Here is a 19,700-nt window from a genome sequence, read left to right on the forward strand (position 1 = left end):
CTTTTTTTTCCCCCCCAAATGTGAGAGAGAGTGTGTGTGTGTGTGTCTCCCATTTTAATTGCCAGAGTTCTTTTTTAGTGTGCGTTTAAAAATAAACGGGACAATTAGCAAGGAAGCTGCACGTGTTCGCCGCTTCATATATATTTAAGCACAGGAAGTTTTTAAGGCGCAAAGAAAAGCAAAAAAAAAAAAGTGCAATAAAAGTAAATAAAGCGCGTTTCTTACACCATAAGAGTTTGAAGAATTTATGTTTTAGGTCGTCGCTTTTCTAGTGAAGAAAAATAAGAATCTTGTGGTGAAGAATCTTGAACATAGTTGGCTGTCTGATGAATGTTACCTTGTTTTTTATTCTTGAGAATTTCGTTTGGCTTCTGATTTAAAATATTTCCCTCTTTTTTTTTTTTTTTTCCAGTGGCGTAAGCTAAATAAACTTTCCGCTGGCATTTCATTTACGTCCGGTTTAGATTTGTGCATTTCTCTCATTGTTTTCTACTTTTATATATGCGATTGTCTTTGTACTTCATTGAATTCTTTTGGTGTATTTTCGAGTGTAAATCTCAAGATTGCGTAAGGTCAGCACCGCTTTGTTTTGTTTTTTTTGTTTTTTTTGACACAGAGACCGTGGTCTATGTGTTTGTTTCTCAGAGTTATGCCATTAATAGAGTAACCGTACTATTTACGAGTAACTAATTCTGATTGTGGTTATTTTTAAGTTCTAAATGTGGAAAGGATTGAAATAAAAGGGACCATCAAGCAGATTTTCTTGGCAGTGTCCTCTTCTGTCACCGGCTCTCATCCTGAAGTATCGTCAGTATTTACATGCGGTGAGATTTCGATCGAAATGTTGAACCATTGACGTGTGGAGTGACGTGACAGTGATATCTGCGATAGCTACAAAAATTCGCATTCATCATATACTGGTTTTTAAAAAAAATCTAATTAATGAATATTTTAATAGAAACACCATCTGTGAAACAAGATGAATTGCAATGAGCTTAAAAGTGCATCTTAGCTCTGACAGTGGTGTCAGAGCTGAGGTTGCTGTCGTTGCCCGGAACGAGCACCTGCAGAATTGATTCGGAAATCACGATCTCCTGCGATCAAGATTCAACTCTGTGAGCACTTTATTTCACCAACAAATTCACGAAAGTTTTGTTCAAGGTCAAATCCTCACAACAGCATTTTTGTTTGAATGCCAATTTTACCTATATCATTGTTTGATTGTCGATCTCTTCTAAAGGATTGTTTGATTGCCGATTTCTTCAAAAGCTTGTTTGTTGATCAAAATTCATTAAAAGCATTGTTTGGTCTGCTAAATCAGTGGTCTCCTACCTTTCTCGAATCGCGAGCACTGCCTATATACCCATCATCAAACGAAGAGCACCCTTATGCGACTGACATACGCATGAGTGTGTGTGTGTGCCTGAAATCTGCCGTAATTGTTATCCTTAAATGAAATTTTTACAGTGTGTTTAAGTGAAGCGTTGATCATGTGCTTGGGAGCACGGAATTGAACACGAGCACTGGGCACTCTTCGTGATTCGGGGAGCACCGTGTTCCACGCGATTAACAGGTTGAAGATGGCTGGTCTAAAATCACCGAACGTATTGTTTGATGGCCAATTCGTTCACAACATGCTTATTTGAAGGTTAATTTCATCTTATTATATTGTTTGATGGTCAATCTCACCCAGGGCTGGAAAATTTTCTCCATAGTGGAACCGTCCCGGCAAAAACAGTTTTCGCCATATTTTTGCCAGTGGCAAAATTTAAAAGAATTTTTACTTGTACTTTCATGAAGCAGGTTCTACGAATCTTCACGAGGGTGAATTATTTAAAACTTTTTTTAACCTCTGGAATCGGCGCTGTTTTTGCCGATTGCTTTCCTTTCAATTAGACAAAAGGGTTAGAGATAAATATGAATAAAAACCAATTTTACCAAGCAAGTTGCTTGTAAACAGGTTATTCATAAAACATGCCTTAATGCCTTTTTCTTAATGAAACCCAACAACATGAATTGATATGAGTTGTATCACAGAAGTGAGAATGTTCTCATTTCATTCATTAGTTTTGATAAGCGTCAGTAAATTGTTAATGGAAATGAGCTTGTTATAAAAACCATGCTTAAAAAGTTTTGATCAAAATACACATTTTTACACGAAAAGCTTCCCCAATTGATACTGCCGTCGACGCTCGTTATAATGATCATTCCATTACAACGACCGGTAGGATAAGTCCCAAATGCCTTCCGTATATAAAATATCCTGTATGTTTACCTTTCGATATAACAACCACCCAATATAATGTCTGCGTTCGATGGAAAGATGGGGGGTCGTTATAACGAGCGTTGACCTGTATTAATATTATTGACTGACTTCAATAATATTAATAGAGGTAAAGAAAATAGTGGAAAAACTGTATGATTGTAGTTCCAATGATTGATAATTGCATAAATACCCATAACGTAATATTGTTGTAAAATATTTTTTTTTCTCCCTTTTTTTACCAATTTTTGCCCTGTTTTTTTCCACTTTTTGTCACTCATTTTTGCCGGTAAAAACTCAACTATGACAAAACAAAACATTAACGTTAAATTTCACCCAGGACAATGTTTGATAGTCGGTTTCAGTGAAAGCGTTGTTTGATCGTCAATTTTACTCGTTCAGTTTCACCAACAGCAACTTTGTCAGAAAGTGAGTCAACAAAAGAAACTGTTCACTAACATCATTTTTGAGAAATTGATTGTTGGGGAAATTATTTCTACAAAGAAAAGAAATCGTCGCTTTTTTGAGAAGGCTCCTACTTTGCATTGATTACAGGAAAACCATTGTCATTGGATCATTTTCCTGCTGAATATAGCCATCGTTGAAACTTTTGAATGACATCTTTTTTTTCCCCCCTAAGTTTTGTGTCAGTGCCCATAGATCGGGATCATTGTTAGCCCATTGGATACAGGTCAATATTCTTCAGTAGAATTTCGGCTGTTTTGAAAGACGAAAAAATATCGTTGCATTCAAACTCGCTCGCTCTAGAATCGGAGCTTCGGAATTGACGTCTGTTCGTTGATAAAAGTCAAGCACACGCAAATGCCGAGCACGTTTAAATATTTTCTCTCTCTCTCTCCCGAACTTGAATAATAACACGCATAATCATTACGTAATTCAACTTCCCATCATTGCGTGAGCGACGTCAACGTCGAGAGAGAGAGAGACATGGATTCCAGCGGCGGCTCACGAGTCGTTATATAAATTGTATTATGTACATTCATTTTCAATATGTTATCAACGGGTCCATTGTCAGATTGTTTATTCTTTTATGAAAAAAGATAGCTACTAGTTCTTTTTATAACCTGTTTAATCGGGTACTTTTAGTCCGTGACACGGCGGCCCATGTCCGCGTGTCACGCACGACATGCTTTGCCAGTTTAAAACGTAGTGCGTATGACAGCCCTACCATAACATACGAACGAAGGAAGCTTCCTATTTTGTTTTTCTCGCAATTTTTGGCTACTGTTGACCAAATTGTTATTATAATTTTTTTTTTGTAGTATTTCCGTAGAGCTTCAAAGCACTTTCCTGTAAGGGAGGCAATACACAGTCGGCCCCACTTAATCGGATATCAACGATTCCAGCACACAATATCCGATTATGCGGGGAACAATCCAATTGTCATTTTACAACGTTGGTATAGTTTGTATATTTAAAAGTGATGAAAACGATCAATATTAATGAAGTTTCTCGAATAAATCAGGCATCGGAAGCGAAATACAAATACCACAACAGGCAAAATGCCCAACGAGGTGGCTGAGAAAATAAATTTTGGTTAAGTGGTCTCGAAGTAAGTGACTGTGCCTTATAACCGTATTTGTCTTGTAGGCCCAGAGGCCATTCCGTCCTTGACAAGGAGAGTGCTAACTTTCTCTATTTCCTTACAACACAAAATTAAAATTATATTTATTAATGGCAATGATCATGATACCTTTCATTTATGGAAGTCAGCGCCTATATTGTCCTAAAAAAAAAATAATTAAATGTGCGTATTGAAGACTACTTAGATGCCAGTACCTACTCTGTGTGAAATGCATATATATATATTTTTTAAATCTTAACATATTTCCCATTAAAATTCCAAATGTTTCAATCCATAAAAACATTGTGTGTTAACAGTTGACGCTTGAAGAATGATTTGATTAAGCAAGGAAAAGTCGAAATTATTGTACATATTAAAAGCGGGGAACATTGTCTCTATGGAAGAAATTTTTTTTTGTTCAAGCGGGATATCCGTTTAATCATACTTAGGGTAACCACGTCTAATGGAATAAAACGCTGGAAATCGCGATGTCAAATATAAAATGTAGCCAAAAAAATACAAATTATGACAAATTTTCTGAAATTGCTGTGAAAGTAGCGGGAAATAGGGAACTGCAGCAAATCGCAGTAAATTAAAATGCATTTCGTGGGGGAAAAAAAATTGCAATTACTAGGATCACTTTCACTGCGGGAAAATGACTAGAATTACAGCAAAATACGAACAATTCCAATTATCACCAGAAGCAATGCCTGAAAATTATGAATTAGTGGTTAAGTTAAGGGACTACTGGAACTTGAAGAGAGTGTTAAAGTCGACTTAAGAGAATTTTAAAATGTAGTTCACGAAAAAAAACGTTGAACATGACAAAGTTTAAGGTCTAAGACGAGTATTTATATTTTTAATTATAATTTTCATAGTGTAGTTTATATGGAAGTTATCGTTGTTCACCCTTTTAACTAAAGCTTACAAATAAGCTTCACTGGAAAAAAAAAGGGGGGAGGCAATTGTATAAAATCGGAACGGACAAAAGCGCAGGAATATCTCGTGAAATACGGGATGCATGGTCATGCGACTCATACCATAAGTTGAAGGTCTGTCGACTTGTCTCAGATATTTTACTAGTCCTTGGATTCAGAAAGGTTGAGAAACACTGGTCTGGGGAGTTCGCATCCGCCGGTTTGGACTTCTGTCGGCTTGGCGTCCTGCTTGACATCATACCTGCCTTTTTTTAAAAAAAAAAGTTAATATAAAGGTACAGCTCTCGATCACAATTTACAGAATCTGCAATTCAATTCTTATGTGGAGTCGGCATCTTCAAAAAAAAAAGAAGTTTCGATCATAATCTTGCACGTTGAACTACATGCGTGTCGGTTTCACAATGACATAATCAGTCATCGATTTCCATTTTTTTTCTTCTGAATTGCATATCATGGGACTTGTTAACATACCGAGACGTTTTTGTTTGAGGGAACTGTCATGCATGAAGTGGCTTTTTAATAACTTCATTAGTAAGTTATCTTATACAGGGTGTACATAATTTCAGTTCATTTTTCTGCTGAGCTGTCTACAGTTTTAACTACCCTCGAGAAAGTCATGAAACTTTGAGGAGATACCTCAATCAAGGGAAGGTAAGCATTTTCGCGAAACCCCTTTGGAGATCCAAAAGTCTCTGCATGGCTTTTGATGTGAAATCGCAGCCTTCGTAAAGGATAACAGCAAAACACGTTCTTGTAAATTTGACGTCGTAATCTTTCTTAAAAAACATAAATAAAAATTGAGATATTTAGATACCCTGCCATGTGTTTGCGAAAAAAATCATGACCATGACTACAGACTTAAAGGAAATTTTTGTAATATTTCACTTGCTGCACTTGAGGTATGCCAAGAGGAAAATGTTTGAAAATCGTTGGAATAGAGAAGCGATTCCCTAACTTTTACGCTTCAAGTACCCCACTGAAAATCCGTAGGCTACTTCTATAGCCCCCTAGAAATGCTTAGAATACTTTCACACTCTTTCAGATGGGTAAAAGACTTGCATATTCCTAGAAACTGGCAAAAAATATGCGCAACCTTAGAAATGCGTAGGAAGCGTCTGTTTCATTAGCCCGGATTTTATATTCTACGGACTTTCCTGCCAATGGAACTGCCTTTCCATCGCCAACTGCCTGCCTTTCCGGACCCAGGAAAACACTTTACCAGTAAGATGAAGTTCACAGACTCCTACGCAGAATCAGGGCCGGAACCAGAGGGTGTCAGGAAGAGCAAATGCCCCCGAGCGGAAAAATTTAGAGAGCGACCGTTTTAGGTGGAAACAAAGAACACCGTTATAAAGTTATCGAATTTTAAAGTCGTGTGAGGCTGCAAAATCATGTTTGCCCCGGGCGACGAAAATCAAGGTTACAGCTCTGCACAGAATATTATTCGGCCAAATAACATGAAAACAATAAATTGTTTTCTAGTCTAAGCTAATCGACCCTAAAACCTCTCAAAGGGGTCCGTGGACCTCCTGGTTAAGAACCACTGTCGTAGCAAGCGTTCGTACTTTCAGAAATGCATAAGATCGCTTATTCCTTTTTTGGTATCGCCATAATACGGGTGTCCCATAAATTTGTATAAATAGATAAAAAATACATAAATATTGAAGGAATTTGTACATTTGGATGGAGGTTTGCAAAAAAAATTTATTCTTACAAAGGGTTTTTTCGAGGTCGTGCGATTAACATGTAATTAATCAATTTTCCTGTTACTAGCGCTTACATAAAGTTTTCATTGTGATTTTGACATTGTTGAATAACCAACTAATTCTCTCCCCCCCTCCCCCGTGAAGCGTTACGAACGTTTCGTAGACACCAGACTGAAGAAAGGTTCAGGTCCGGAATTCTGTGATTTGATTTCGTGCAGCTCTTTCTATCGACAGAAATTTGAACTGCATTTTTTTTCTGCGCTCCCAAAAAATCCTTTTAATGAGAATAAAATTTTCACGAACTGCTTTCAAATTCACTAATTTTCCTCAATTTTTATGAAATTTTTAAACTAGTATTTACGAATTTATGGGAACATCCTGTGAATATACCACTTAGTTTTCCCAATAACTTTTCGGAACATCCCAGCGAATACATCGTTTCTATTGATTCAAACGTCGACGATTATTCATCACCGTTCAGTTTCAAAATACCACTGATTCAGTGCACTCATGAACTTTGGGGTTGTTTTTTTTTAACAGGGGAGATATAGCCATTCATTTTGTTTTAATGAATATATTAATTAAAACCAAGGTGCCTCGAAATATGTGACTCTGTATAATTTTATTGCCAATTTCTCCGATTGGCTTGTTATTTATGTTCATTCTCTCCCCCCCCCCCCTTTTTTTCTTCTTTTTGTAAATGTAATTATTTTATTCCGATGAAGTCTCTACGAGGTTACGTTAACGAGAAGAGCCCCTTCCCACACACGCTGCTTTTTAATCCAACATGCAGATATATTACTGGCTGTTTCCCCCCCCCCCCTTTTTTCAACGTTCATGTACAATCATTGCTCAAAATACGAGAAATTATAAAAAGAGTACCAAGGAGAAGAGAGAGAGAGAGAGAAAAAAATTCAATTAAGGCTCGAATGTGCTTCCATCCATTCATAAGCAATCAACGATTTCACATTTTTATTGAATTTTTCGCTCTGATTCTTATTTTTTTTCATGTTTTAAATTCAATTTATACAATTTTTTTCTTCCTCTCTTCTCTGTGTATCGATTCCAATGTTCGTCATTGCATTTCAGCCTTATTTTCGAGTTTTAATTAGAAGAAGCTCCCATTTTTCCTTGATTTTTTTTTTTTTTTTTTTTATTATTATTTTTTCATTTTTTTTATTAAATGGTGGAATTTTATTGATTTGAATCGACTGGGGGGTGGGGGCGAAATGTTTCGTGTTTCAAAAGAGTTTTCTGGAGCTTTACTTAATGTTTGCATATACTTACCGATAAATATTGATGAAAAATAATGAATTATGATGCCCGGCTACTTAAATACATTGCTACGGTAAATATCGGGGGGGGGGACGATAAACATTTAGTGATGTCTCTCTTATTTCTGTCCGGAGCAAGTGGGCGTTAAATTATTTAAATATGGGCGTTTTATGTTTATCTAGGGAAAATTCTTCGTGAAGAAGACTTCTGGGAATGAATCTTTTAAAAGTTTGTTTTATTACTAAATGCATCGGTAGGTTACATTTGGCGCAGTTCTTTGTGTTTGGCTTAATTTAGTGCACATAGTGCCGCGACCAAGTGAAGAGTTATAGGGAAGGGTTATAGTTAAAGGGAGTCCGTGATAGACTAGCGACGAGAGAAAGAACAATTGTGTAGTTTTGTTCTACACCGCACACACTCGAGAAGTGAGACAAGAGGAAACTCAACGAGGTGCCCGATTCGATTCGATCAAACCTCGTTCTGCTGATTGGTCTTTCTCCCTTTTTTTCTTTCCTGGAGGGATGATTATTACACCCTTGCATTTCAGAACCACTCCGGCTGTTTTTTCTATCCCCTCTCCCTCTTTTACTAATGTTTGGACATCTCTTCACCCCCATGCTTTTTCTTCCTTGTCGCAATTCCTGTAACTCGTACCTCTTCGCTCTACTATGTCCACAGCTTTTACAGGGTTCTGTTCAGCCGAAATTTGGTCCGTTTTCCAGACCCTTCACAAAATAAAAAATCGATGAAATAACAAAATTTCCAATGACGAATCACAATTTTTACAAAAACAGGACCCTACAAAAAAAAAAGGGTTTTGACAGAACCCTACTTTAGTCGGGTACTATTTCGGTAAAGTTTAACCTGAATAATTTCATACTTATTGTAGGTCAAGCATCTCGGTGTTAACTGAAGCATCCAAGTGTGCGTGCTCTACGCTTGTTACCAATTTCGTGTTCACGAAGTTTTCGATGGACTTTGAAACAAATTTTACTAAATTCTATGGCCAGAAACCAGCATTATTATGAGCAAGTGCTAAGAATAACTGGACATCAGCTTCATTGCCCCCCCGCTCCTAAAGCAGAGGGTTTTATCATTTCCTTGTCGAGGGTCTTTAGTGAGCTTTGGCAAATGTCTATGTTTTAGTTAACGCTTCTGGAAAGATTTATTCAATTAATTTGAAGACCCTTTTTCAATTTGAAGTACAGTACGGAATTGCTCGTAGTAGGTGACGAATTTCACGAATTTAAAAGACATTAGATCCGATTTAGATCAAATTTAATGCTTAGTTCTATTGCAGAGTTCCCAGAAACCTGAAAAGCCAGGGAAAACGTGAAATATATCTGACAAAAGTCTGGGTAAAGTTCTATGAAGGGGAAAAAGCAAACTCGAAAAACAAACATTCCAAATTGGGAAGGTTAATTAACATTTTGAAATATATAGGTTGGACAAAAAGTTCTGGAATACATAAAAAAATTAACATCAACCATTTGTGGTATGAGAAGATGCGTAGTTTGCATTAAAATACTCAGGACCTTGTGTGTGTTTTGATAAATTAAAAAGATTCAAAAATTCCACTCGCAGGTGGCGCTGTACAACGAAAAACTCGACATAAAACATGAAATGCAATGCATAATGTTTATGACAATGTGTTACGTAAAACTATTATATTTCAATATAATCGCCCTAAAAAGAGCTAGGGTTAAATCTAATTGAAATTGCTATTAGCAATATTTTTTATCCTGATCCTTGGCCGGTATTTCTTATTTTATCATTTCTGTATTGTAAATGGCTACAGTTTATAAATCTATTGTGGAATCTTGATTATCCAAGCAGTTTTGAATGGAGATAATACGGACGTTATTAGATTTTAAGATTTAAGTAAAATGAAGATGTGAATGATGGAAATATTGCGAGTTTTTAGAGAGATTATTTCAAACTACAGTACCTCCTACAATTTTCAAAACAGTTCATAAAAAGCACTTCGGTTAATGAAACACAGATAATCGTGGTCCTATTTTTTCTTAGACCGATTCTCAAGTTTTTTGCTTGCGGTACAGACTACCTGAACCAGTGTTTCTCAAAGTGTGCGTCGCGGTTCCCAGCGGTTTCGCCAAGCTTTGTTAAAGGTCGCGGTTGAGATGGAGATATTGATTTGTTTGCCTTATTTATCAGGGTTTGAAGCTACAGTCGCATTTTTCGCAAAATGCGAAAGAAAGTCTTAGAATTCGAAAGAAGCACTAGCCACTCTCGCAAAAATTCGTACAGGAGGTACAAAACAAGTAGACATCCATCCATCAATCATTAGCATTTTAGTATTTTGCTAAAGCTTTTTCTCCTATTTTCGCTAAAGGAATTTTTTATCTAGCTTAAACTCTGCTATTTGTGCTTTGAAGTGGCGCTTTTATAATGCGTAATAATATATCTACTAAACTGTCCTGGAGCAAAAGTTTCAGAACCACTGACCTTAAACAATACCTAAATTTCACCTTTTTTTTTACTTCATAAATTCATATTCCTAAAATGTATTAAAACGGTTCGAATTTGATATTTCATGTCCCAGATCCTCTTCGAACCTTCATATCTAAAATGAAAAGTCATGTCTGCGTGAATCAGCTATATTTAGTTAATATCTGTCGTGGGGTGGTTGTTGTTATCCCAGTCTGAAAATTGTCTCGAATAAAAGAGGACGGTTCTTAGAATAATGAGAAATTCGTAGAAGTAAAAAAAAGAGAAAAGGGATGGATGGAATGCAAGCCCGTCTGTCTTTTGTCTCGCTATGTTGGTATCGTTTAAAGATGATTTCTCTTATGGAATTGAAAATGTGCTGGAACTGTCTGTGACACTTAATCATCGTCATCTATCATTCCAACTCCCCGCACTGAAGAATGACTATTCTCTCATACCAGTCATTCTCCGTGTGAATTAAAAATAAAGAAATAATGCGAAGAACTGAGACAAAAAAAAAAAATAATAATAATTCTCCGCGTGTGGTAAATGTTGAGGGTGTGAATTCGCATGTTTTCTGGGAGGGATTTTCTTGGTATGGATGGAGGAACTCTGTGTAAGAGAAGTTCGACAAGACTCTTGGTAGATGATTTGTTTGCCCGTAACATCGTCACACCCCCCTATCTCTTGAGAGGACGACAAACAATGGCTTCTGAGAGTTCTGAATTTCCTGACGAGGCTCATAAATGTGGACTGCGATGCTTCGTGAGCAGCAGTTCAAGGCGGCTAGACGCCTTCGTGTGTGGAAAAAAAAAAATTTTCCCCTGATGTCTGACAAATTTCCGTGAAAATACTTCCTATCTAATTTATTTATTTATTTTTGTCTCTTCATCGAGGGTAGAAACCATCAATTCACGGATCTGTAGTATTTGGTTCACAAATTCTGGGAAAAAAGGTGTTTTCTCAGGTGAAGTAATTTGAGAATTTTATATTAGTATTTTCGTTTGAAAGGGGTGAGAAAGACCTTGATGAAACATGGGAAAGTGAGTTTCGGGGATGAAGTTTTGAAATTAATTAAATAGTTGGACAGTATTTGGTTTGTTCGCCTGCAAAAAAAAAAAGAAATCTCTCGTAGACAATGGAAGGCTTATCATGGAAATCAGAGATTCTGACAGCCGGTGCCGCCGCTTTGCCTTTCACACCCGAGTGTGTAGATGTCTATACTTTCGAGTGTGAAAGACAAAGTGATGGCACAGCCAAGTTTGTATACTAGATTGATGACAGCATTTACTGATAATGCACACAACAGTGTAGGTACACCAAAGGAAATTGTCTGAATGGCGGGATTGTGGATGGTTTGAAACGGGGTTTTTGGTCTTTTATGTTAAATATACAGGTCTCGGACCTCACGTTAGATTAATATTCAGTTGGCGTGTTAAATAAGAATGTGTAGATTTTTTTTACTCATTCAAGCTCACAGGGACTACCTGAAATCTTTCTAAGGACCCTCCTGTTGAAAGGTACCCGTAAAACCTGTCTACTTGAACACGTCTCTCTCTCTACATTGGACGGTTTTCACAATATACTGAAACACCTTGGACGTCTTGTCTAACTTGGACAAATGTTATTGTAGTCAACCTGTGGTTTTATCTTTTGGCCTATATATATTCCCCCACCCACCATATTATTTTTTTTCATGGCTTATCTATCCCTCTCCTCATTAGAAAGAGAAACCCCTTCTACAATTTATTTTGTGTAAATTTATATGTTTGTTTTTTTTTATAAATTACATCTAAGAACTTCTGGGCTAGAGTTGAAAAAGGGGATATTGTTCTATGCAGGGCTATCTCGCACCTTCATGATCCTCAGGTTGAGAGCCATGGACTTACACTCCAGTCGGCCCCGCTTAATTGGGTAACGGATAATCTGATACCCCGCTTATGTTTACTTACCGAATACGGCCAGGTATATGGCCAATTGAGCCTCTGTGCTCAATTTAAGCAAATTGTCCCGGTAGGCCTGGCCATGCCGGAAAAGTTTTATTCATTCTACCACTTTACAAATAGCATAAATATACACAGATAAGATACCTAAAATTAAGAAAATTTGCAAAATGATATGAAACATCGTGGCATACGTAGACGAGTCTATTAAAAAAATTTATATATATATACACACACTTTATTTGGGGGCTTCGAATGGGTACCATTAAGGAACCCTTTGACAGTAATCAATGCGCGATTCCGCAGAACTTGTGCTAGTCAGAATCAGAGTCCTCAGCAAGGAGGAGCTGTGGATTTCCCCTCAGCCTTGCTAATCCTCTAGGGCAGTGTTTCTCAACCACCGGGCCGTGATTGATTAGCACCTCCTAGAGATAGAAGGCCTCCGCACGGGTTGTCACAAATGTCATTCAGACTACCTAGGAAGAGTTTGCCACATTTTGAAAAATAGCATCCTATTTCGTTTCTTCTTATTTTGTCGAAGAATCTTCCTGATTGGCTCACAAATACCGCAAAGTGATTGGATGTGGGGCATAGAAATCCGCCAATTTTGAGCCCGGTCATTTCTTTTCCTCACAACAATGACACTGGCAAGAGCAAAGAATTTTTTCCCTGAATATTCCGAGGGAAAACGGACTACTTACTGAGCAGCGTGCGGAGGCCTTCTATCTCTCGGAGGTGTTGGATTGATTCACTGTTTAATTTTGCTCTTTTGTTTCTCATTAGTCTTATGCATGACCTGAGCCTTCCACTCACAAGAAAGAAGCCAACCGGGGCGCGTTCTTCCAAATGTTAAGAACCACTGCTCTAGGGGGCTAATGGTTCTAAATTCGGTGTACCACGCTTTATACTGATAAAATTCTTTCTGGAACCAAAATTCTTCCCATAGAGACGATATTAAATTTTTCCGCTTAATGTGGACTTTAAAAAACTTTAAAAACTTTCTAAAACATTTCCCAGATTAATCGACAACTTTAAATACGTATTAACCACTATGTATACATATGTTTATGGAATGAAGCATTCAGAGAAATTAAGTAAAATATGTAAACAACTAAAATTTATGAAAAATTCAGAATTGGTGCCCTGTAATGTCAAAGTTGTCTTCGGTACATTTAATTATTTTATTTTCGGTCTCTGTTTAGCCCATAGAGGGCGCTTACTTTTAAAGATAAAAGAAACTTCACAAATGCCACGGTTTCATACAATTTCTTAAAATTAGAAAAAATTGCACGAAAAGAAAAAAATTTCTGTTTGTGAAACAGATTGAAAAAATTTTGAATGCAATAATATTAATAAAAAATTGATTAATTATTCTAATTAATCAATTTGGCAATTATTCTAAAATTGCCAAAGAGCATGAAATTTTTCAAGTTGGGATATCAAGCATTACAAAAAAAGTATGAAATTGAAAACTTGCGGAAGAATAGAAGCTTGAGCAGGAAACGGAAGAATAAAAATCTAATTTCGCCGGTACCGAAAAGCCAAAAATGCATCTATCAACCTCGCCATGATTAGGCAAAAAAAAAACAACAGAAATCGCCGAAGATTTTGAAAACTCCGAAAATATAGAAACGTATAACATATAATTATAATTATTTCAATTTGAAATTTCATTTCTGTTGATTTTCTCTCTCAGCATTGGGCTAATTTGCTTTTTGAGTTAATTCCGTCCTACTTAAATCACACTATATATTCTAGCTGCCTTTGGTGCTGGGATTAGTATGTGTTATTATGAATATTAAACTTAAAATCTGAGATTTAATTTATTCTGCTCCGATATGTTGCCGCTCGGATAATATAATTCAATTATATATACAGTATTTTTCAATATCTACACTATGGTACGAAACTACAATCTAATCGTTTGAGCGGGGCCGACTGCATCTCCAATATGATCTGCGAGGAGTTTATTCTACTCTATAACGTTGTTATCTCTGGAATCGTAAATTTGTACTCAATTCTTTCTTTGTTTGCAGGGTTCCACAGACTCCGAAAATCTGGGAAATGAAAAATGATCAGAAATTTTTTTTTAAAACGGTTGGCAAAAGTCAGAGAAATGTGCAAATCACTTAATAAAAGTCGGGGGAAAATCTGAAAATGGGAAAAAACAAACTCGGAAAAACATTTGGAAGATTACTAAATACAAATACAACGCCACAACAGGCAAATTGCCCAACGAGGTGGCTGACTTGAGAACATCATGGATCCCCGAGCCATTTTTCGGAGGCCCTACCTACTACTGCTACACCACACATGCACCCCTCCCTCCCCCCCGCGGAACCCCCAACGAATCGGTACATGCGGGAATGTGCGTGTACGTGTAGTGAAACCTGACGAAGTTTTTTTTGTTGTTTCTCTGTAATGCTTGTTATGTGTAGTGCTGCCATCTGCCACCAGTTTTTCTAACTATGAGTGAAGTGTTATGATTGAATGATTTATCGTTGTAGGACTGTTGCTCTCTGTGGCGAGACTTTTTAACGGGGAGATCGGCTCGCATTTGCGCCTTGAAGTTGGGAACCACAGAAAACCAACTTCAGCCGACCACCACTGTGGGGTTCGAACCCGGATCCTCGCATCGCCAGTCCGTCACTATAAAGTGACGTCACATCAAAGAAAATTAAGATTTCTTTGAATTTGTATGAGCTTGCTGTTTAGCGTGCACTCTCATATGTGATTTTTAAATGTCATCGATGAAGTGCACATTTCGGAATCATCCGTGGGACAATTCGCACCATAAGTGAGTTAGTTGATAACATTTCAACCTGTGGTCTCAATGAAATGCGCTTTTGTGAAAATTAACTTTTGAATGGTACTTGTCGATAAGTGTGTGGGTTGCCTGGCTGATTCAAATTTTTCATTGACCACTGGATTAGCGGATTATCGATCAAGTAGGCCTTGCTAAGTCTTTCCCAACACCTTTTTTTAGACCATGCCGCACCAAAAAATTTGAAATCCTGATATCTCCAGTCAAGAGCTGTAACTGGAGCTTTGGTTTTTACATTAAAAACTGTTATAGAAACAATTCTTTTTTGTTTTACAAACTTAAATTTTACCACCCGCGGGTCTTGCCCCCAAAGTGGAAAAACTGCAGTTAAAATGCTAGTTCTGCCCCTTTGTGAAGGGTTCTGTGGCCTTCATTTTATACACAGAGGGTCCTTGTCCTTAACTTGCTGGCACAAATTGTCCGTGAACAAAAGCAGTTCGAGAAAAAAATCTCTACCCGTGCGGAACCTATTTTTGGTGCCCCCTGCCAGGGCCGTAACTAGAGAGGCATGGAAGAAGCACCTGCCCCGGGCGGCAAAATTTAAGGGGGGTGGCAGTTTTAGGTGGGAGCAAAGAGCACCATCACAAAATTATCGAATTTCAAAGTTGTGGGAGCGGCAAAATAATATTTGCCCCGGACGGCAAAAATCCTAGTTTACCCACTTTTTTTTTTGGTCGACAAATCTTTTTATGCCCTTTCAACCGAGATTTGGTGCCCCTCCTAAAGTGGCCCCACACAAAACGTTAAGAACCATTGGTCGAACCCAGGACCGAAACAAGAGGGGGACAGGTGGGAGGAACTGCCCCGGGCGGAAAAATTATTTAAGGGGCGGCGGGGGGCAGGTTTAGGAGAGAGCAAAAAACACCGTTATATTTAAAATTATCGAATTTTAAAGTTGTTAGGGGGGCAAAAAACCCAGTTACAGCCCTGGTCGAACCCCTACCAAAGAAAACGCCGGAACAGAAAAATGAAAGAAGTCAAGAAATTGTTTAAAAAGTCTACATTTTTGAACTTGGGAGTTCTGGAAAATTCCAAGCTTTAATGGAAGAACTCTTTCCGAAATTGTCCCCCCTTGAAAATCGAATTGCCTCACGTCGGGAATCACTGGTCTAACTGAAATGTTCCTGTTCCGAAACGCCGTGTGCCTAGCGATTTGCAAATAATTCACTGATCCGCATTTACTCTCGTGAATCCTTTAACCCGCCGCCAGACATCGCATGGGTTATATATATTTTTTTCTTTTGTTCATTTTCTCCCATAATGTACAAGGCAGCAGCAGCAGAAGCGGTAAATTGAGGAGAAGTCAGTAGGATTATACGGATGGAAAACATCATGGCAGAGAAGGATGTTATTTTCGTCCATGTAAAACGGTGCCTTAAGAAAAAAAAGAGCACGCAAAGGTTCTTGGGAAGTTGTCCTTTTTTTCTTTTTGGTGGTGATGACGATGATGGTGATGATGCACTGTTTTCGCTTTTCCGTTCTCTGCTCTATCTTGCTGGATTATCGCCAAAATATACTGCAAGACGACAGACAGGCCCAAAGAGAAAGAGAGAGGAGAATTTCTTAACTCGGATTTGAATAATGTCGGCTTTTAGTGGTTGCTTCAAACAGTATGTTTCATTTAGTTTATATCCTCCAATTAGTTTTAAGTAATGGTTGTCCAGTGACAGCGAGACATTGAAAATAACTCTTTCTCTCTTTTTATACTTGAGGAGAAGCGCGCACGCTTCCATACAGTTCATTATACTATAGAATGGTGGCTACATAGTGTCGTTCGTTGATGGCGGAGTTTCTCGAGTTGCATTACGATATGGGAACTTTGACTCTAGTTTTATGCAGAAGCATCATTTTGCAATTAGTGAGAGAGAGAGAAAAAAAAAAAAGAGTAAAGAGATTCGGATTTCTATCGGAAAGGGCAACAAGCCGCCCACTCTCGTGACAGCATATCGTATCCCGCGGAAAAGCGTTTTGGCAAAGCAATTTTAATATGATCATAAAGGTTTTGGAAGTTGTCGAGAATCGCTACGAGAATCCTCATTTATGGAGCTAGTTCACGTGATTTCTTACTCTTCAGGTAGGTGCTGGAACCCTTGGAGTGTCTAAGATGAAATTGTTGAAGTCCTTAGCTCGCCAATATCGTCCAATTTTTCCAGTGTTGTATGGATAGTCGAGGATCGGATTCGTTTCGTCGGGAAGGCATCTATCTTTTTAGTTCGTTGCTCACGAGCACCCAGTAGTGCTTGTACTTGATTTCGTGTTTCGAGACGCTGGGTCGTAATCGACTCCCCCTTTCGAGGGTTTAAATTATATTGCTTTCAGTTTGAGCGCATTGCCTCCACATCTTGCAGCAGTGTTCCTAGGCTGGAAGCTTTGCCGTGAATCATAAGAACTGTAAGCCCCTGGACTGCAGACCTGTCAGCCCCATTCTTGTTGTGGGGGGGGGGGGGTCATGTTTGACTAGACTTGACACTGGGTGCTTTTCTTCTGGCCGTAAACGGTGTTCACTACTTGTGATATTTTTTTATTCCATCCCAGGGCTTGATGAATCCCAGGCATCGGCTTGCTCACACCGATGAAAAAATTTGACACTTTTGGTCAAGATTATGAATTCATATTTTTAGCAAAATATATTAAATTTTACATTTATGGGTTTTGTTAATTTGCATTTTGTGGAGGGTCCGTCTTTCAGATTCGGAATTTTGGGAATTGCGCTTAAAACGGACCCAAATTTTTTCTGGATAGACCCCTGAATATGTTTCACTTTAAAAAAAATTCAGCTGATGCATAAATGTCTTGCCCATACTCAGATCCCACAAAATGTGTCGGGAGGATCGATTTATTGCGCATGTTGAACCATCCCGTATTTCACGGGACAGACCAATTTTTCCTCGCATTGTTTGGATCTTGGGACGGGCGACCACTCTCTGGGTCCACGCCAGGTCTTGCCCTTCTTATCTATGCCTAGGCTGATCATATTCAGAAATAACAAAGGTGGCCTAATACTACATTCTAAAAACCTCATCAATCACCGAGATTTAAGAATTCCAGAAAAAAACTACATCCTTTTATAGAAGTATTTATGACCAGAAATATGGTCTATGAAAAAAACGAAAGATGGCTGCTGCAACAATTACATAAGTTAGAATCGTCCTTGCTTAACAAGAATTCCGCGCTAAATAAAGATTGTTAACGAACTATAAGCTTGCCGATTAAATTACGGAAACGCCTGATTAAGGTATAAATGTGGTCTACCGGACTATACAAACCAGAGACTTGGACCATAAGCAAGAGAGACGTGGAACGATTGGAATCACTGGTGACGTGGTGCTGGAGGCGCATGGGAGAGCATACGCTGGAAAAGAAGGCAAGATTGAAGGTGAAAGGCCCATGGGGAGGCTGAGAGTTACCTATCGGGTAATTCGGTAGCTATATCATATAAGTAACTTGTACCGTATGTATTTTAAGTTACTTTCTTTTCTGTTACAAAGAATATCGTTTAAGAAAACATGGAATTTTAACCGATGAGGAAACTAAAACGCTTTTCAAAATAAGCGACTACTTTCATGCTGTTCGCTTGCTATCCTTTGCATGTACTGCGGGCTTTCTCGAAGGACGTTTTGTGTGTAAAAAAGCACTTGAGATGCTGCTCTTCAACAAGAAAAGAAAGATGAGGAAATACTTCCAAAGTTTAGAATCCTAAAATGCGGTGGCAATTATGCATGGAAAAAATGTTTCACTCACGCGTTTTTAGAATGTTCCTAATTTGCGTAAATTTGATGGTTATAAAATGATAAAGCTTTCCTCAAAAATTTGGTATTCGAGTTTATGCTGAAACGTAGAATAATTGGAGTTGCGTATATTGAAAATAATCGTATAAATGAAATATTTTAACATTAAAAGGGCTGAATTGCGACCAGAGCCAAACTGCATATAAATGGGAAAGTGGTATAAATGAGAGAAGTATACTGGTCGTCCTTTTCTATTGTACGTATTCAAAATTTCTCATCGGTAACTCAGATTCAAGAGCAATTCCAGAAACACTTTATACAGACACAGTATCATACGAATGCAAGTTATTGATTTTACTAATTTTGTGACTTCAATGGGTTCGTTGATATGAGACAATTCAGCTATTTACAATTTTTTATAGCAGTACGATGACCGGAAACATAGTCTCTAAAAAAAATGTAATTAGCGTTCATTTTCTCTCTGCCATTCCCAGACAAACCCTATTGATTAGTGAAAATGACTCATAAAGACTCGTTAACTATTCCACAGAACCAGATTTTCCCGTCAAATAAATATATTTCGTATTTAAAAAGGAAAGCTAACGAGATAAAGATAACCATCTGGTAATTCGATAGCCATATCATATAAGTAACTTGTACCATATGTGTTTCAAGATAGACTTTATTTTCTGTTACAAAGAATATCGTATAAGAAAGCTGGGAATTTAATCGGTGGGGGGGGGGGATGGAAAACAAGGGGAAAACGCCTTTCAAAATAGGCGACTACTGTTATATGTTGTCCGCGCGTTATCCTTTTCCGTGCTATCCTTTGCATGTACTACGGGCTCCCCCGAAGGACGTTTTGTGTGTGTGTGTGAAGAAGCACTTGATGCTCTTCAAGAGAAAAGAAAAGATGAAGATTACTCTTCGAATGTTTTTATTTTTTTCTTATTTTTTCTCTTCTCTCTCGACTGTATTATCGGGCTTCGC

General features: G+C 37.9%; 1 protein-coding gene and 1 non-coding gene across 2 annotated transcripts in view; one reads left to right on the forward strand and one right to left on the reverse strand.

Annotated features, from left to right (window-relative positions):
- pan (transcription factor pangolin) overlaps positions 1-19,700 on the forward strand; it is a 197,374-nt gene that overhangs the window by 52,856 nt on the left and 124,818 nt on the right. The window lies entirely within an intron of this gene.
- On the reverse strand, positions 3,810-3,936 carry LOC149089428 (U6atac minor spliceosomal RNA). The gene has a single exon (XR_016193705.1). It is a non-coding gene; the product is annotated as a U6atac minor spliceosomal RNA (small nuclear RNA).

The sequence above is a fragment of the Pholcus phalangioides genome, unplaced genomic scaffold (assembly GCF_987345545.1).
Source record: "Pholcus phalangioides strain wild (caught in Gottingen) unplaced genomic scaffold, Ppha-v1.0 ptg000002l_1, whole genome shotgun sequence".
In the NCBI taxonomy this organism is placed as follows: domain Eukaryota; kingdom Metazoa; phylum Arthropoda; class Arachnida; order Araneae; family Pholcidae; genus Pholcus; species Pholcus phalangioides.